The sequence below is a fragment of the Aquila chrysaetos genome, chromosome 11 (genome assembly GCF_900496995.4).
Source record: "Aquila chrysaetos chrysaetos chromosome 11, bAquChr1.4, whole genome shotgun sequence".
Taxonomy (NCBI): Eukaryota; Metazoa; Chordata; class Aves; order Accipitriformes; family Accipitridae; genus Aquila; species Aquila chrysaetos.
The window spans coordinates 5,150,300-5,165,013 of record NC_044014.1 but is presented as its reverse complement, the minus strand read 5'-3'; positions in this window follow the sequence as shown (position 1 = coordinate 5,165,013).

Below are 14,714 nucleotides of genomic sequence, written 5' to 3'. Positions count from 1 at the left end.
GGAGATGTCCAGATTCAACACTTTGGGGTTATAGTTCCTTTTTCTTCCTCTTATTTCAGTATTTGTTATGCTAACATCTTGTTCTGCTGCGGAACTGTTTACAGTAAAGAAAAAGCCATCCTTATTTGCCTAGAATCTCTACAGTGAGGTGGTTTTTTTTTTGTGGAGAGAAGGAAATGAAGGATGAAGATGTTAATAGAGGAAGCATACATGTTTCAGATGATGTATTACATGTATCCCCTAATTTCTTGTTTTACTTCTCTGCATTTTTCATTTCTCTAAGGACATTTTATTTAAAAAAAAAAAAAAGTGATGCTTTTCCTGTGCATCAACTTGAAGACATTTTGGTGGGACTTTGTTATAATGTCACTTCGGTTACTTAGTTCCTTGCAGAGTGATGTGGAACCAGGATTCAAACCCTAACCAAACCCTTTTGAACTCAAGGGAGATCTTTTCAATTTCGTGACTTGCTATAAGGCTTGGAGACAATTCCTCTGGCTAAAATCAGTGAGGAAAACCCTGTTTCTCTTGGCACAGGATCAACCTCTGTGTCAAAATGGTGGCAAATAACGTTTTCCAGATTTTATTTGTTACTACAGCATCAGAATCACCTTTACAGGCAGATACGGTATTCCTAAAATAGAGATTGTGGTTTATGTCATTTGCATGTAATGCATTATCATGGCTGTTACTAATTCCCCTAGTAACTCTTTACTATTAGAAAAAAATTGCATTGCAGGACAGTAAGTATCTATCAGCAGGTATAATTTTTTTTTTTTTTTTTGAGCTGGCTTCTAATGCAGCAGCCTTTCATCCCGCTATATAAGATTTACCTTTAACCTAGAATCTTTCACCCATTATCTATAATGTATAATTATAAATACATTGTAGTCTTGAGTAAGTACAATTAAAAAGGGTAATTCGTTTCCCTCCCTCTCGCCCATCCTCCCACCCAAGTCCTTAGGTTTAATTTTCATGATTATGTTAGATTATGAGTCATTTTAAATCATGGTATCCAGTAGAGACTGCTCCTACTCTGCAGCTCTTTTCAACAGTTGTTTATGGTAGTTTCAGCCTCTTTCTGCCTCTCTGAGGCTCTTTATTTTTAAAGCAAGGCAGACAAGGCCTAAAATTATTCCATTAAAGAGGTGCAATTTTTGTAATGGGACTTAGAGTGCTCTGCAGAAGTGCAGGCAAGTTTCTTCAATATCCTGAGCATTATTCGCTCATTTAGTTAAATGATGTTTCTAATTCCCTGGTAATTACATGTAATGAGGCACTCTTTCTCTTCTTGATGAGACTTTAGCTTAATATGAGATGTCGTATTTTTTTCCTTTTTTTTTTTTTTTTTAGGGATAATTACCCTTCCCAGGAAAAGCAGGGGGTTTGTTGTGCAGAATATATAGCAAATTATTTTATTTCCTGCCATCTTGACTGCCAGTAAATTATAAAATTAAGTTTCAGTGGAGCATTAGCACCATTTTGGAAAGGCTTGAGATTTTTTTTTCTTATTCATGTATTGAAGTCCTTTGGGACTGTTGAGCTATTATTCATAGAATAGATGTTTTTCTGCCAGTTCCTAGTATTAGATGGTATTGAAGCAGCAACATAGGTTTAATTTTTTTTCTGGATAATATCCAATGCAGAATGGTCTTGTTAGTTGCTCTTTATATCAGGTAATTATCTTTATAAAGTTTTAGTAACACTCCCCCCCCTTCCCTTGGTGACTAATTAAATTTATTTTTATGCATGTTGTAATATTAAATGCTGGGGGCCTTTTGTTTTCAATTCTGGATGGCTGTTCTTTCTTAAATTTCTTACATATGAATAACATTTGGGGTATTGGAATGAATGAAAAGCTGTAGGATACATAAAGTTAACAACAGTAATGCAGCATTTAACTTCAGTAAAAATAGAATCAACAGTAATTTTAATTACTCTGAACTTCCTATCTTTTGTTAGTGTAATTTTCTTCCTGTTATTCCGATAAGGTGATTCTTGTCTGCTTTTTTGTTTTTAAATTCAAAATGCTGTAAAAATTATGAATGGAGTAGCATCTGAGAATAAAATTGTATAAGGGCGATCTCTGCATTAGGAGTTGAATTGCCGTTTAAAAAAACACTCAGTTGTCTTAATCCTTGTAGAAAATCTAGAGATGGATTTATCTCACCTACCTTTAACTATCTAAAAGCAAGGTTTTTAGTCTAAATGAGGAAGCCACCTAGGCTCCCCTATTTCCAGATTTTGGAGTGTTGTAAAATAACACCTGTTTGTGCAAAAAACTTATATGAAGGGTAAGGTCTATTTGTCACAGCATACCTGCTAAGTAATTTTTTGTTTTTCTCTGCTGTGGCTTGAGATATGACTTACAGCTTTTGATGCCTGGCAATGAGCAAAACCTGGGTTCTGGGTGTATCTGGTTTGCAGGTGGGCTTTGGGCAAGTCACTTTACCTTCTCCACATCAGTCTCCATCAATAATGGTGTTAATGACAGCCATCTCCTCTGCAAAGCCCTGAAATTATTATATAGCAGCCAGACCCAGCATTGTTAAAACTTTCTAACACCTTTGCAACAAACGTTACTCCTGGCCATATGTGCAAGACACGTCTACTCTGTGCGCTAACCTTGCAGGAGGCAGTAAAATCAACCCAAAATCCGGTTGTACCCGGGAAAACTGTATTGTCTAGCAGGGGTGGCTGGGGAGGGAATGGGAGAAAGGAAGGCGATGTTTGTTACCAAAGTCCTGTGTGATTTCTCGCTTGCTCTCTCTCTTTGGAAGAGGTTTTTTTGCTGTCAGTTGGGAAGACTTGCCCTGCTCATCCTGGCAACAGCATGAGCGTATTGGTAAGAGGCGGCCATGGAAGAACCTTTATTGATATGAAGATATATATTCCTATAGGTGAATATATTGCATTTATACCCTTTGAAGTCAATGAGACTACATACATGCTTTAAAATGTGTTCATTTAAGGGTCTTGTAGGGTCAGCATCAGAATCTGTACTGATCAAAGGATTAAGTCTTGGAAATGGTGGGCTCCTGTATCAGAAGTGTACTTTTTCTGTCTAAGAAACCACGGTGCTGAAAAGTTCTAAATATAAAGGTACATCTTCATGGTAAAACCAAGAATTTGAGAGGCTAAAGTGCAATCAGCGGTAGAAAATAAATGTCATAAATAACTTTTTGATCCCAAATACTGTGACCCCAATTCTATAGAAAGAAGCTGGAAAAATATGACTGCATCTCACTCTTTATTTCATCTTAAGCAATTTGACATCAATCAAATGACTATAGAGGCAAAGGCATGAACGTTTATTTCCCAGCCCACAGGGTTGCTGTCAAATTGCAATTTTCAAAATTGAAAGAGTCGTTAAGCTAGATTTTCTCCATTTTCTTCCTAGTTCTTTCCCTCAAACTTTCAGAAATGTGCCTCTCAATTTTGCAGTGTACTATTCTACAATGTGCGGGGAAATTAAAGAAGCTCCTGAAAAAATTCTTTACCACGCAGTGGTAAAATCTCTTTTTCCTGTCTGCGACTCAGTATATAAATCTAGAGGAAGACTACATCATAGAATAGGGAATGAATGAAATTTGAGCATTAAGATATTGCCCTGGTGAGGTTGACAGGGAAAAGAAACAAGCTTAGTACATTCATGTTACATGATTTAAAGCTGTCTGGCTATGACTGGTTACCTCCAGTCTGCTGCAACTCAAAGCAAATACTCAGACCTGCTAAGAAGGGGAACCTGCTACCTGGTGGTTATACTTTATGGGCATCAACTTTGAGTGAAAACTTTTCCTCAATATTATTAGGAAGGCAGGACATGCATTCATTAAATGCTTATTGCATTTAAACAAATGAGGCAACCACATCCTTATAATACAGAGGTTCAATGAGATACATTTCAAAATACAACATCAGACTTTACAGGTGTTATCCATCTACTGTTGCTTTTGCAACAACAGAGTTTGGGAAGTCGCGGTGGAGATCTGTGCTCCGTTATCAGGAGAGCTATAGAAACCCACTGAGGCAGCACCCATCCAGAAGAATTTACGCTCAAGCCAGATGATGCTGGTGATGGGAATTACTCTCGTTCTTACCAGTCAGTCCCAGAAGTAATGTTCTGAGAAAGTGCCTTCTCTTTTATTAATGCACTTGTGTTAAGTGGTATTTATGAGGAATGTAACCACCCTCTCAACTGCTGCAATACTTTGGGAGATACCTAAATCTGATCGGTGCTTTGCTTTTTCTTACGTTTCTCTAAGTTTCTGAGAGCCAAAGCTCCTTGATAGACCTGAGCAGGTCAAGGCTCCCCTCATCTTTAAAACCAGCTATAATGTTCTGCTCGTGTCTTCCAGTTGTCACAGTCTGGTAGTAACTTCAAAGTCTGCCTAATATATGCAATTTTCTCTTAAAACAACAACAACAAAAAGCTTCTAGCGGAGAGGGTGCCTGTCACAGCTGTGGTGACCCACCTTCAGCCGTGAACTCTGCTAGAAGGAATTCCAGCTTCTTTCTAGGATGCTGCTGCAACTGTTGGGGTGCAGAACTGTTTTGAGGTGGCAGGTATGATGCAGGAGGTAATGATCATCACCACAACTGATTCACTTTCATATTTAAACAAGTAAAAATAATTAAGTTTATTTTGCTACCGTTTCACACTGCTGGAAATCTGCAGGCGCTCCCTATTTTGCCTGATGTGTTTCGAGCTGTTGACCCTGGAGCAAGAGTACCTGTCTGCCAGTTTTTCCCAGGCTCCAGAAGATCTCCGGAGCCTATCACCAGGTCATTCCCATTAAAAGCTTTCTTAGGTGGCCATAGTCCACTTGGATATTCTTGGATTGTCTCTGACAAAGGAGCTGGTACCCAAACAGAGCTAAGCCAGGCACATCCCTATGCCACAAGAGATGGGTCTGGAGTCCCAGGCGTTTGGGTACATCAGTCATTTTCTGGGAACAGAGGACTCCCAAGCACGTGATTTCGACGCCCAGCTGCAGGCAGCTGACAGGGGCCTGAGAGCAAAGGCCAGGATGCCCCCATGGCAAAGCAGCCGTCAGCTCTGCTGCCTGCAGTCGCTGCCTGCAAGCCCAGCTGCAGGCAGGTCGGCTGATGCCTGCCTGCTTCCCAGCTGCAGGAGGGCTGGAGATGGGGCAGGCTGGGTACTCCGGCGCGGAGCAGGGTGCCGCAGCCCACGCACAGTCTCTTTCAGCAAAAGGGAGGAAAGAAGATCCCGAGACAGCAGGCTTTCCTGTCCAAGCAGTAATTATCTCTTCCTCTTCTGAAGTATCACAGGATTTGGCCAGAATAAATACTGAGCAGCCCGTGGGGAGAGCAAAACCAAATGATACGGTTTTGGCAGACTCCTGTGAAGCTCTAGACTCGGGGGACAAAGCCAGGTTTGCCACGGAAATGCTGGCATTGCAGATATCCCTGCACCAGAAGCCAAATCCAGAGAATTTGCAAGTTCTGCTGTTGTCTTTGCAGTTTTCTCTGCTTAGTATTTCCTACCAGTAGGAGTCTGAAGGATTATAGCGTAGGAATTAGAACAGCTTCATCGTGTAGCTGACTGCGGATGAAAGCATAAATCACAGTAACCACATGGCAGCAGGGTATAGGGTGTGTGTGCAACAACTGTAATGCAGCTGGGGAGCAGAAAAGGAGCAAAGGTAAGTTAGGCTCATACAGGAGGCTGGGCTTATCACTACCTGGTTTGCTATTTTTCAAATACCGTTTTTCCTGAGGTACAACGTTTGGATTTTCCATTTTCATCTCCATCTTAGTCTTCCTTTTTATTTTGCCCCAGGAATTTCTGTATACAATGAAGGAAAAAAGTAAAAGAGGATAGAAATGCAGAATAGGAAACCCAGTCTATACTAATTGCTCATATTTCCTTTTTAGAAAGGAATGCTCATTCATTTTCGAAAGGAGTGTTCTTATGCTCATATGTCCTTTTTAGATAATACTGTTTTGGGAGGCTTCACTATAAACCCCTGAAAAATCATGGCAATTTGTGGTTTATTCCAGGGCTTAAATGTCGACAGACGTCACCAAATTAAGCTTGTCTTGCTTTGCCAGTATTTAAGTATTCAGATATGTAAGATGAGCAGTTTTGAACAGTATAGTGCTGGAGAATTATTTATGGTTCTTGTGTGGAAATGGTGCTAAATAGACAAAACTCCCTGGTTTTGCTTTTTGGCTCCATGCTGCACCTGAGCAGACTGCCAGGATGGTTGCTCTTCGTGCCTGCCAGATGTGAGACTATGAGCAGCTGTTTGGAGAAGGGTCCACCCTCCAGGGCAGCATAAAGCAGCAGCAGCAGCACTGCTCGAGGTGAGCCTTTCAGCCTGGCCTTAGCCTGGAAAGTCGCAGGTTGCATGCAGGCTTGGCCAAAGCCTCGTAGTTGTCTGTAAGGCAGGAGGAAGGTGGACTTTGGTGGTTTTTCTTCTCCTGTAGTACGTGGTCCAACAGCCTCAGATGCTACCAGTCATGGTAGCATCAGTCAGTAGGTGGAAACCTGCCTACCAGGACTGGACTAACTCCAACACCCCTTTCACAAGGGCTAATTAGGAGCCATCAGATGAAATTCACTGTTACTTTATTAGAGTAGCCCTAAGCCAATGGCCTATAGGCAAAAAACCCCTGTTAGTAAATCAGAGAAATAAGCATTTGTTGACATTTCTGTCTGTTAGCCCCAGACATCAGCCGGTATCCTGATGGTAATGTGGCTCTTTGTCATACGCACTTACACCACTGCAGATTAGGATACTCAGTTCAGATTGTTACAAATGCCTTTATCCATTCCCATTGACATTTTAAACAAACGGTGATATATTTAGTACAATAATTACAGTTATTTGATTACCTTTCTTTTAGCCTGAAGTAGAAGGCAACTGACAGATGTGAATACCTCCGAGACCAATACTCCGTAATAAACTAACATTATTTATTACAAGATGCATTTTATTAATAGGAATTGGCAGTAATTAATTTACTAAAGTTGATGTTACTAATAATTACATGTAATTCATGAAATATTTATGAAAGAAAACTGTGTATAAAAATGACGCAAAGGTCATTTAGCTAATTAGTTAATAAATATCACCAACATTTCTAGCGAGTCTCTCTAATTCTGAATAGTTTCAGATTTTCCTTAGTAAAATAATTTTTGAAACAGTTTTTTCTTTGTGCATGGCATCTTGACATGGAAGCTAACATTTCTGGTTATTGTTTTGAGCCAATGTATGTACTGTTTCCTTTGCTAATTCACTTTGTCCTCTTTCCTTGTTCATAGTGGAAGATCCTAATTAGAGATAGCACTAGCTCAATCTAATTTAGGTTATCAGTGAGTTGTGGTGTCTCCCAGTTTAAGGATATATGAATATATCTCTGTCTTTTTAACTTGATTCCACTGACTTTCCTTGGAATCAAATAACCATCATCCAAATTAATAGCTGACATCTGAACTGGAAAAATCTTAGCGTCATTTCTGCTCGCATTGAATTCAATGAAAAAAGCGCCCATTGACCTTGTGAGATGCAGGATCGGACCCTGGGCTGTTCCACGTTCATGCCTTGAGCAGTAATGTTGCACTAGTTTGTGGCAGCCTCTGTCATAAGATAAGCTGGTGATATTTGCAGAGTAAGATGCAGTACAGGGAGGTTATCTTGTCGATTAGGTCATCCTGTGTAATAAAGGCTATGGGGAACTTCACCCTGTTTTGAATTAAGCCAAATGACTTGCGTTTGGCTAACGCCAGTCTGTCAGAGACGTTCAGACATGATTTGAAACGCTAAGAGCCAGGGAATCCACCACATTTTTTTGTCATATGCTCCAACAGCCAACCAGGCTCACCCTTCAAACTTGGATGGATCTGGCTTCAGTTTATTGCTGCAAGACAGACACAAATTATTAGGCTTGATGAAGGGTTTGCCGTATAAAATTCCACGTTGTCTTCTGAAGAAGGGCAGACTTGGTGATCTAATAATGTTTGTTTCCATGAGTCTACGAGAGCCACCTTTGCACTTTGCTCATTCTGGCATTGCTTTATGCTCAGTCATAAAACAACCTTCAGCACTCAGCCTTTTGGCAGAGAAGAGAATTGCTTAAGGACTTCAGGGATGAGGAGGGGAAGAGAACGTCGTGCTCGCTGCCTTAAATCCAGGCGTGACGAGTGGTGACCGAGGGCTGATGTCACTCCTGCACGCTGCTCTGTGGGTGGGTAAAGTGGCTCTAGTGCAGCTCCGAGCAGGGAGACGGACACAGGGCTGCCCTAAATCAGGGAGGGGCTGGCCCGTATTCCTAAGCTTTCTTGAATAGTTGTTCTCTGGCTCGGTGTTGCTGTACTGACCAGAAACACATTGCACTTAGACAACTGTCGCCATGAGGTCCTTAAAAGCAAACCTGTGTGTGGGAGCACAATTCTTGGTTTGTGAATAGGAGACTACTGACCGACGAGGAAACCTTGAGCTTTATGTGTCTCACCTGTGTCATTCACAGTAACAAAATACGCCTGGGATCCCCCCCTTTATTAAGAGCCTGTCCACGTGGGACAGTGTGTGTGATAATGTCTTTCATGGTTGTCTACCCACTGATATTCCAAATGTACATAGATCAAACTCGTAACGGATGTCTCTGATCTATGCATAAAGTGAGTTATAGGTCTGTAACAGGTCTGAATCGGAATGGCCTCACCAGCATCTCATGCTTTATTCAGTTTTTGTGGACTAACTTTATAAAATAAATCTTCTTTAAAGAACAATTTTACTTTATGATAAGAACTGATATAGAAAATTTAATTACAAAATATATCTGGGTAGGCTGTATAGTCTTGAATGGCTAATGAGCATCAATAGAAATTACTCTGGCTGATAAACATTTGTCTTTCACTTAATAGTTGTTATCCTTTTCAAGCACAAATTGTGCCCCATTAAAGTTGAAGATGCTCAGCCTTAGTTCGAGGGGACAGCACAGTTCTTTGCCTTTTTTGCCAGTGGGGTTAGCTGCTCCTTAACATAACGTGTTCTGCAGAAGTCATTCATTTCTGTGCAAATACATTTCTATGCCATTTTTCGTGAGGCAGCAGAGACGGTGTCATGCCTGGTGGTCTGTCTTTATGTGGATGAAATTGGCTTGCGAGGGTTTTCCTTGAGTTGGTTAACTTGGAGAAGTAAATTTTCTGGAGGAAGAGCTGGTACACAAGAACATTTTTGTGTCTTTCTGTGAGTCGGTGTGGAAACATCCGTGATCACAGCAGTGCGTGAACGTGTTGGCAGGATCCAGCCCCCTTGGGTGCCAGGGACGCGGGTGAGGGAGCCGCAGTGGTGCTCGCAGCGCGTCCCGTAGTGCAGCCCTCTGTTCTCTCCTTCGCCGTTCGGCCACGAGCAAACAGACCCAGGGCAAACGCCTGCTGTCTGTGTTACCTTGGTCCCTGTCAGTTCATGTTCCCTTTAACGCACAGCTGCAAAATGGGACTTGAAAGAAAGAAGTCTCTATCCTGTCCTTGCTGAAGAGAGATGCGTTGCCTTCAGGTGGAAAAATGGTGCTGGTGATGTTTGGGGTCTGGATGTTACTGTCTATTGAGAACTTGATGGAGGAGCTCAGATGAAAGACCTGCAGATGGAAATGACATCTGCTAATATCAGGAATTAATTACTTTGGCGTTGCTCTTTCCAACTCTACTTTTAACAAAATAATGCATTTTTTCTGTGAGCCCCCCAAAGCTTCGAGGTGATGTTTCTCAGAAAGGATACTGGACAGAGAAGCGGAGAGAGAAAGCAATAGCAGAAAATAAACAGATGAGAAAGGATGGAGGGTGCAAGGCCATTCCCGACTTTTGGCTTCACCCCTTTTGTTTGGGCAGTTCCTGGTGGGGAAAAAGCTCCTCGGGGCTCTGCTGGCGGGTGTTATTCGCAGGTCTCCTTCAGCTGCTGAGACGTACCCCAGAATTAGAGACCCGGACTGGCCACGCTCAGGCACTTCCAAATGCCATTGCTTTGTATGCTAATATACCAGTATATACAGAATAATACACTGATTATCTCGGGTCTACTTTCTTTAACATGAACAAGCAGGAATGTATAAATAATATCAAAACAATAAAATGACCACCGTAAGGTATGGGTTAGAAAGGAATGATTGCATTTAGTAATGAGGAAGGAGTTCTTAACCCAGTGGTCCCTACTGAGGTGCCCCCGTCCTTGGCTGATGGCAGTCTCTGTGCAAAGCACATGCCAGTCGGTGTGGCGTTGAAGAGGATGAGCTAGAGCCATATCAATCTCTTAGTCTTCCCCTAGTAAATCCATCTCAGCTCATTAGTAAATGACAAGGTTTGGTCTTGCATTATTATATAGCCTAACTGAATAGGGAAACAATTTTCTGAGATTATTTGAATTGCCTGCCTTGGAAAATAAAAATGAAAAAGCTCTTGTTATTTTCGACTAATGAACAGACTCTCAAGAAGAAAAAGCTTCAGCAGCAAACAGAAGAAACAGCAAAACAAGATAAGGGAAATATGCACACGAGAGTCTGTGGTACAGAAGATGTACAAATCCACGGTACCTCTTCTTGCTATGTAAACCATTTTAGCCTTTACTTCAGTTACAAAAAGTCTTCCTGATGGGCAATTGCCTTGTAAAAAAACTGAACAATTTTGAATTGCCTCGAATAAGCTTCCTAACAGGCAACTGGTACTGATAGAACAATTTTAAACTCTCTGTCTCCTTATCTTCTGTCGACATCATTTTTCAGAAGGGGCAACAGGACCAAATTAAATCGTTTTGCTGCAGACAGTCTGTCTGTCTGATTGCATTGCGACTGTTGCCCATTTTGAAGATTTTCTCTAGCAGTTTAAAACTAAGATGAGAGGAAAGTTCATGTGTACCCACGCATGCAGATGCACACAAACCTGTGCTTCTCTTCCCTTATGCTTACTCCGTTATGAGATACATTTACAGCATAAAAAATTCAGAGTCCAGTTGTTCTACTCCATGGCCAGGTCCGTCTGGTTGAAAGTGTCAGAACCGCCCCCCGCCCCAACTTTTTTTTTTTCCCAGAGCCAGACTAAAAGCTTGAAAGAAAGAAAATAATGGGAAGATGTATATGACTTAGTTTAATCCAAATATTACTTGTGGAAAGAAGCGTAGGGAAGCGTGACAGGCAGCACTTGGATCTGATTTGTCACGTTGACACTAAGGCAGGAGCAAAAGACTTGGTTGTCTTTTGTCTTTGGTATTTCTTATGCCTTCTTCTCACCTCTGAAGCCTAGCTTGTCTGCAGAAAGTTTGATTTTTGACTGAGATGCAGCTGTTAGGACTGAATAGAACCAGTGAGCATGGTGGAAGAGAAAGAAACTGGGAAATGAGATGTGCTGCAGCCAGCAAATGGATTTGGAGACCCTGATTGCTGTATAACAAAAGAAGCCTCTGGGATATATTTTACTTACTGGTAGAAAGGAGAGAGCTATGGTCTTGGGACATGTTTCCAAGGCCTGCAATGCACAATCATCGCCTTTGGATTGTATCCAAGTGCTGCTCAGAATCCCGATGGCTCTTGAGTGGCATTAAATCAAGATGGATGTCACTTTACATCTCATTGCGAATGCACTACCTGGAGCACGGGTTTGCATGTAGCATTCCTTTTCAAGCAGAGACTTATGCCTTGAGGGAGGTTTCATCTAGCTAGGAAGAAAGGAGGAAAACCTTTTCTCGTGGCCCAATCTGCTAGTCACTCGGTGTATAACCAACTACGATTCACCAAAACCTGTTCCTTGAGAGCTTCGTCTTGTGTTCAGGGGATCTAAGTCAATGCTCCTTAGCGTGCCTCTCTACTGAGGACATAAACAAGGGAAGCAGCTGAGCTGTGTCTTCAGGCTGGAGTGATTGCCCACTACTGTAACAGTTTTAATAAGCTATTATTGCGTGTTGGCTCCTATTTCAGCTCACCAGCTTCTGTAATTGCTCCATCTCCACTGACTGCAGGGTGATGCTCTCTATGCGTTCCTGCTGAAGGCTTGTTTCTTAATGTCTTAGAAAGTCACAGACTACCCGTGAAACCCTTCCAACTAACTTGACAGGGACAACTCCCCTGTGCGGAAAGATATCTTAACCTTAACCAAGACAGCTTTAAACAAAAGTGGAAACCTTATGAAATCCACTCTGGAAGTAAACGTGAGGAAAGAGCTAGGTAAAAGTGTATAACAGCAGGCGTTTCAGTTGCCAGGTGCCCAGGTGCTAATTTCCAGGAACATGTTGTGTACTGGTGGTCTTTGCATTGAGTAAGCATAAAGGAAAGGTTGACACCAATTCCTGGTGTTGGGCTTGTATCAAATCACAGAATGATTTAGTTTATAAGAGACCTTAAGAGATGGTGTGGTCCAGACCTTGCTAAAAGCAGAGGTACATCTTCAGGTGGGCTCTGCTCTCACTGAAATGCTCCGTGTGCTGCTGGATCAGCACGGAGCCACTTTTACAGAGCCAGGCATCTAGTATGAGACAATATTGGGAAATTTCATGATTTGGAAAAGGAAAATGATGTTATTATAGCTGGGAATTTAAAGAAAACTATGGGTACTGCACATATTTTTGGGTCTGAATTCTGGCTAATTTTACTTTTGGCATCAAGTGAAAAGAAGTAAACTACTGTGGTCTGCCATTACAGCCCGTCTCTGATTGTCCCCATGTTTGTGGCATGTGAAAGCAGTGTCTTATTTGAATTAGATGGCTGTTCAATAGGGTGAAAGCCGTTTGGTGTTGAATTAGCGGATGTCGGTCATCGAGACGTGGGTCTAAGAAAAATAGCTGCAGTCCCAGCACAGGCACGCTCTGTAGCTGATAGACAAGGTCAATATGTTCTTGTAAGCTGGTGGAGCCGCTGTGGCTCTTCCCTTCCATTTCTACTCGCGGCAGAAGTAACTGGAGGTTGGAAGGAGAAGCTTGGCCCTCGTGCCACGCTCGGCCACCTCCACCTGCCGTGTTACGCACCGAGCTGGGACGTGGGGTGCGCGGTGCCGGCACCCTCGTCCCGCTGGACCCTTGCACAGCAGTTCCCTTGGCCGGCGTTCTGCGCCAGCCCAGGCACAATTTTGCTGTCCGTGAGGATCCAGCTCCCTGTTTCCGTGGGTGTGCTTTGTTGTCTCGGGTCTGCCCGGCCGTGCTCACGACGCCGAGTATTCACAAGCGAAGAAGACACAGGGTGAAATTAAAAAGAGACTGAAGGAAGCAGACAGTCAGGAAAACAAAACCACGCTTTTCTCTAGGAGCTTTTGGTAGAAACCCTAGAAGGTGTTAAATTGATTTAATCCTTGCCTTGTTTTATTTGGCCACCGCTTGCAAAATGCTGCTGTTGATTTTGGCATAAGAAATGAATTGTGCTATTCTAGCCAGCGTTTCTAAATGTGGTCTTGAACAGGGGTGTTTTTAGAGATGATTAAAAAAAAAGCTGCTTTAAAAAGACAAAAGCTCTCCCATACAGTAGAATAGAAGATTTTCTAAAGCCCTTTCCCCCCCTCCTCCTTCTTGAAAACACATTTGTAACCATTAGTTTGGTGTCATGTTTTGTGATGGGGGTATTTTCGCCCTTTGCATCCCATCGGAGCAGGGTGAGGGCTGTGGGAGGAAGGCTGGTGCCTCTCCAGCCCTCCTGATCATGAATCATGTCAATCTGAAGGGAAACCCAAGCTGGTCCCCAGCTCAGCAAGGGCTCCAGGCTTTGCAACTTCCTTTCTGCTGAAAATTTTTTGGGGAGAGGCTTTTAGGCTAAGGAAGCATCCTTTCATTATCGTCACCGTTACATTAGAAACTAATTAAAAGTATTTAGAAGTAGAGGTCCTCTGTTGTATTTTACTCAAAAAGCAATTTCTCTTGTCAGTGTTCCAATGCCATAATGTAATAAGGAATAGTCCCAAATTTGTTGAAAAACAGACAAGCAGCTATAGCAGAAGAGATACTTTCTATTAATAGGTCCTGTTGATACAAGTTCAGTATAAGTTATGAAACTGGAAACTTTATTAATTTTCTTCTAAATGTGTAAATTCTGTGTATAGTAAGCTTACTATTTAAGGATGCTTAATGAAAAATGATTAAAATTTGAAATAAAAATAATTTCCCCAGAAAACAATTTCCTGTTGGAATCGCTAACTTTGATAGTGAAATATTCAGTCTCATAGAACCCTACAAATAAAAGCTGGAAAACATTTAGTTATATATTAGAAGAAAGAACAAGATCAGAAAGGCAACGAGTTGTGGATATTGTCTTTTCTGTAGTGGCAGTCTGATAGTTTACAGAGATTTTTCTTTTTTAACTCCAATTTCCTTTCCACGAGCCTGATTCTGTGCACAGTTGTGTGCACATGTGTGTCCAAAGCGATGCCACATGTGCTAGAAGCTATTTGTTTGAATAAGGCTAGATGGCAGTGACATCTGCATTTGTATTAGACCTTCTTTTTGCTGCTGTTTTACTTCCAGAACGTTAAACTAAAAAGATTTCCTATGAAAATACGGTTGGCTATATGAAGATGTTATCTGGTACGTTTCCAGAGCACTGGGATCCTACCTGTTTCTAACCAGTAAGGTAAATGTTTATATTTTCCTTACCGCTTGTTTACATATTTAATTACCATTATTATGTAGCCTAACTGAATAGGAAAACAATTTTCTGAGATTATTTGAATTGCCTGTCTTGCCACCTCCACCTTAAAAACTACAAAATGCTAAAACCAA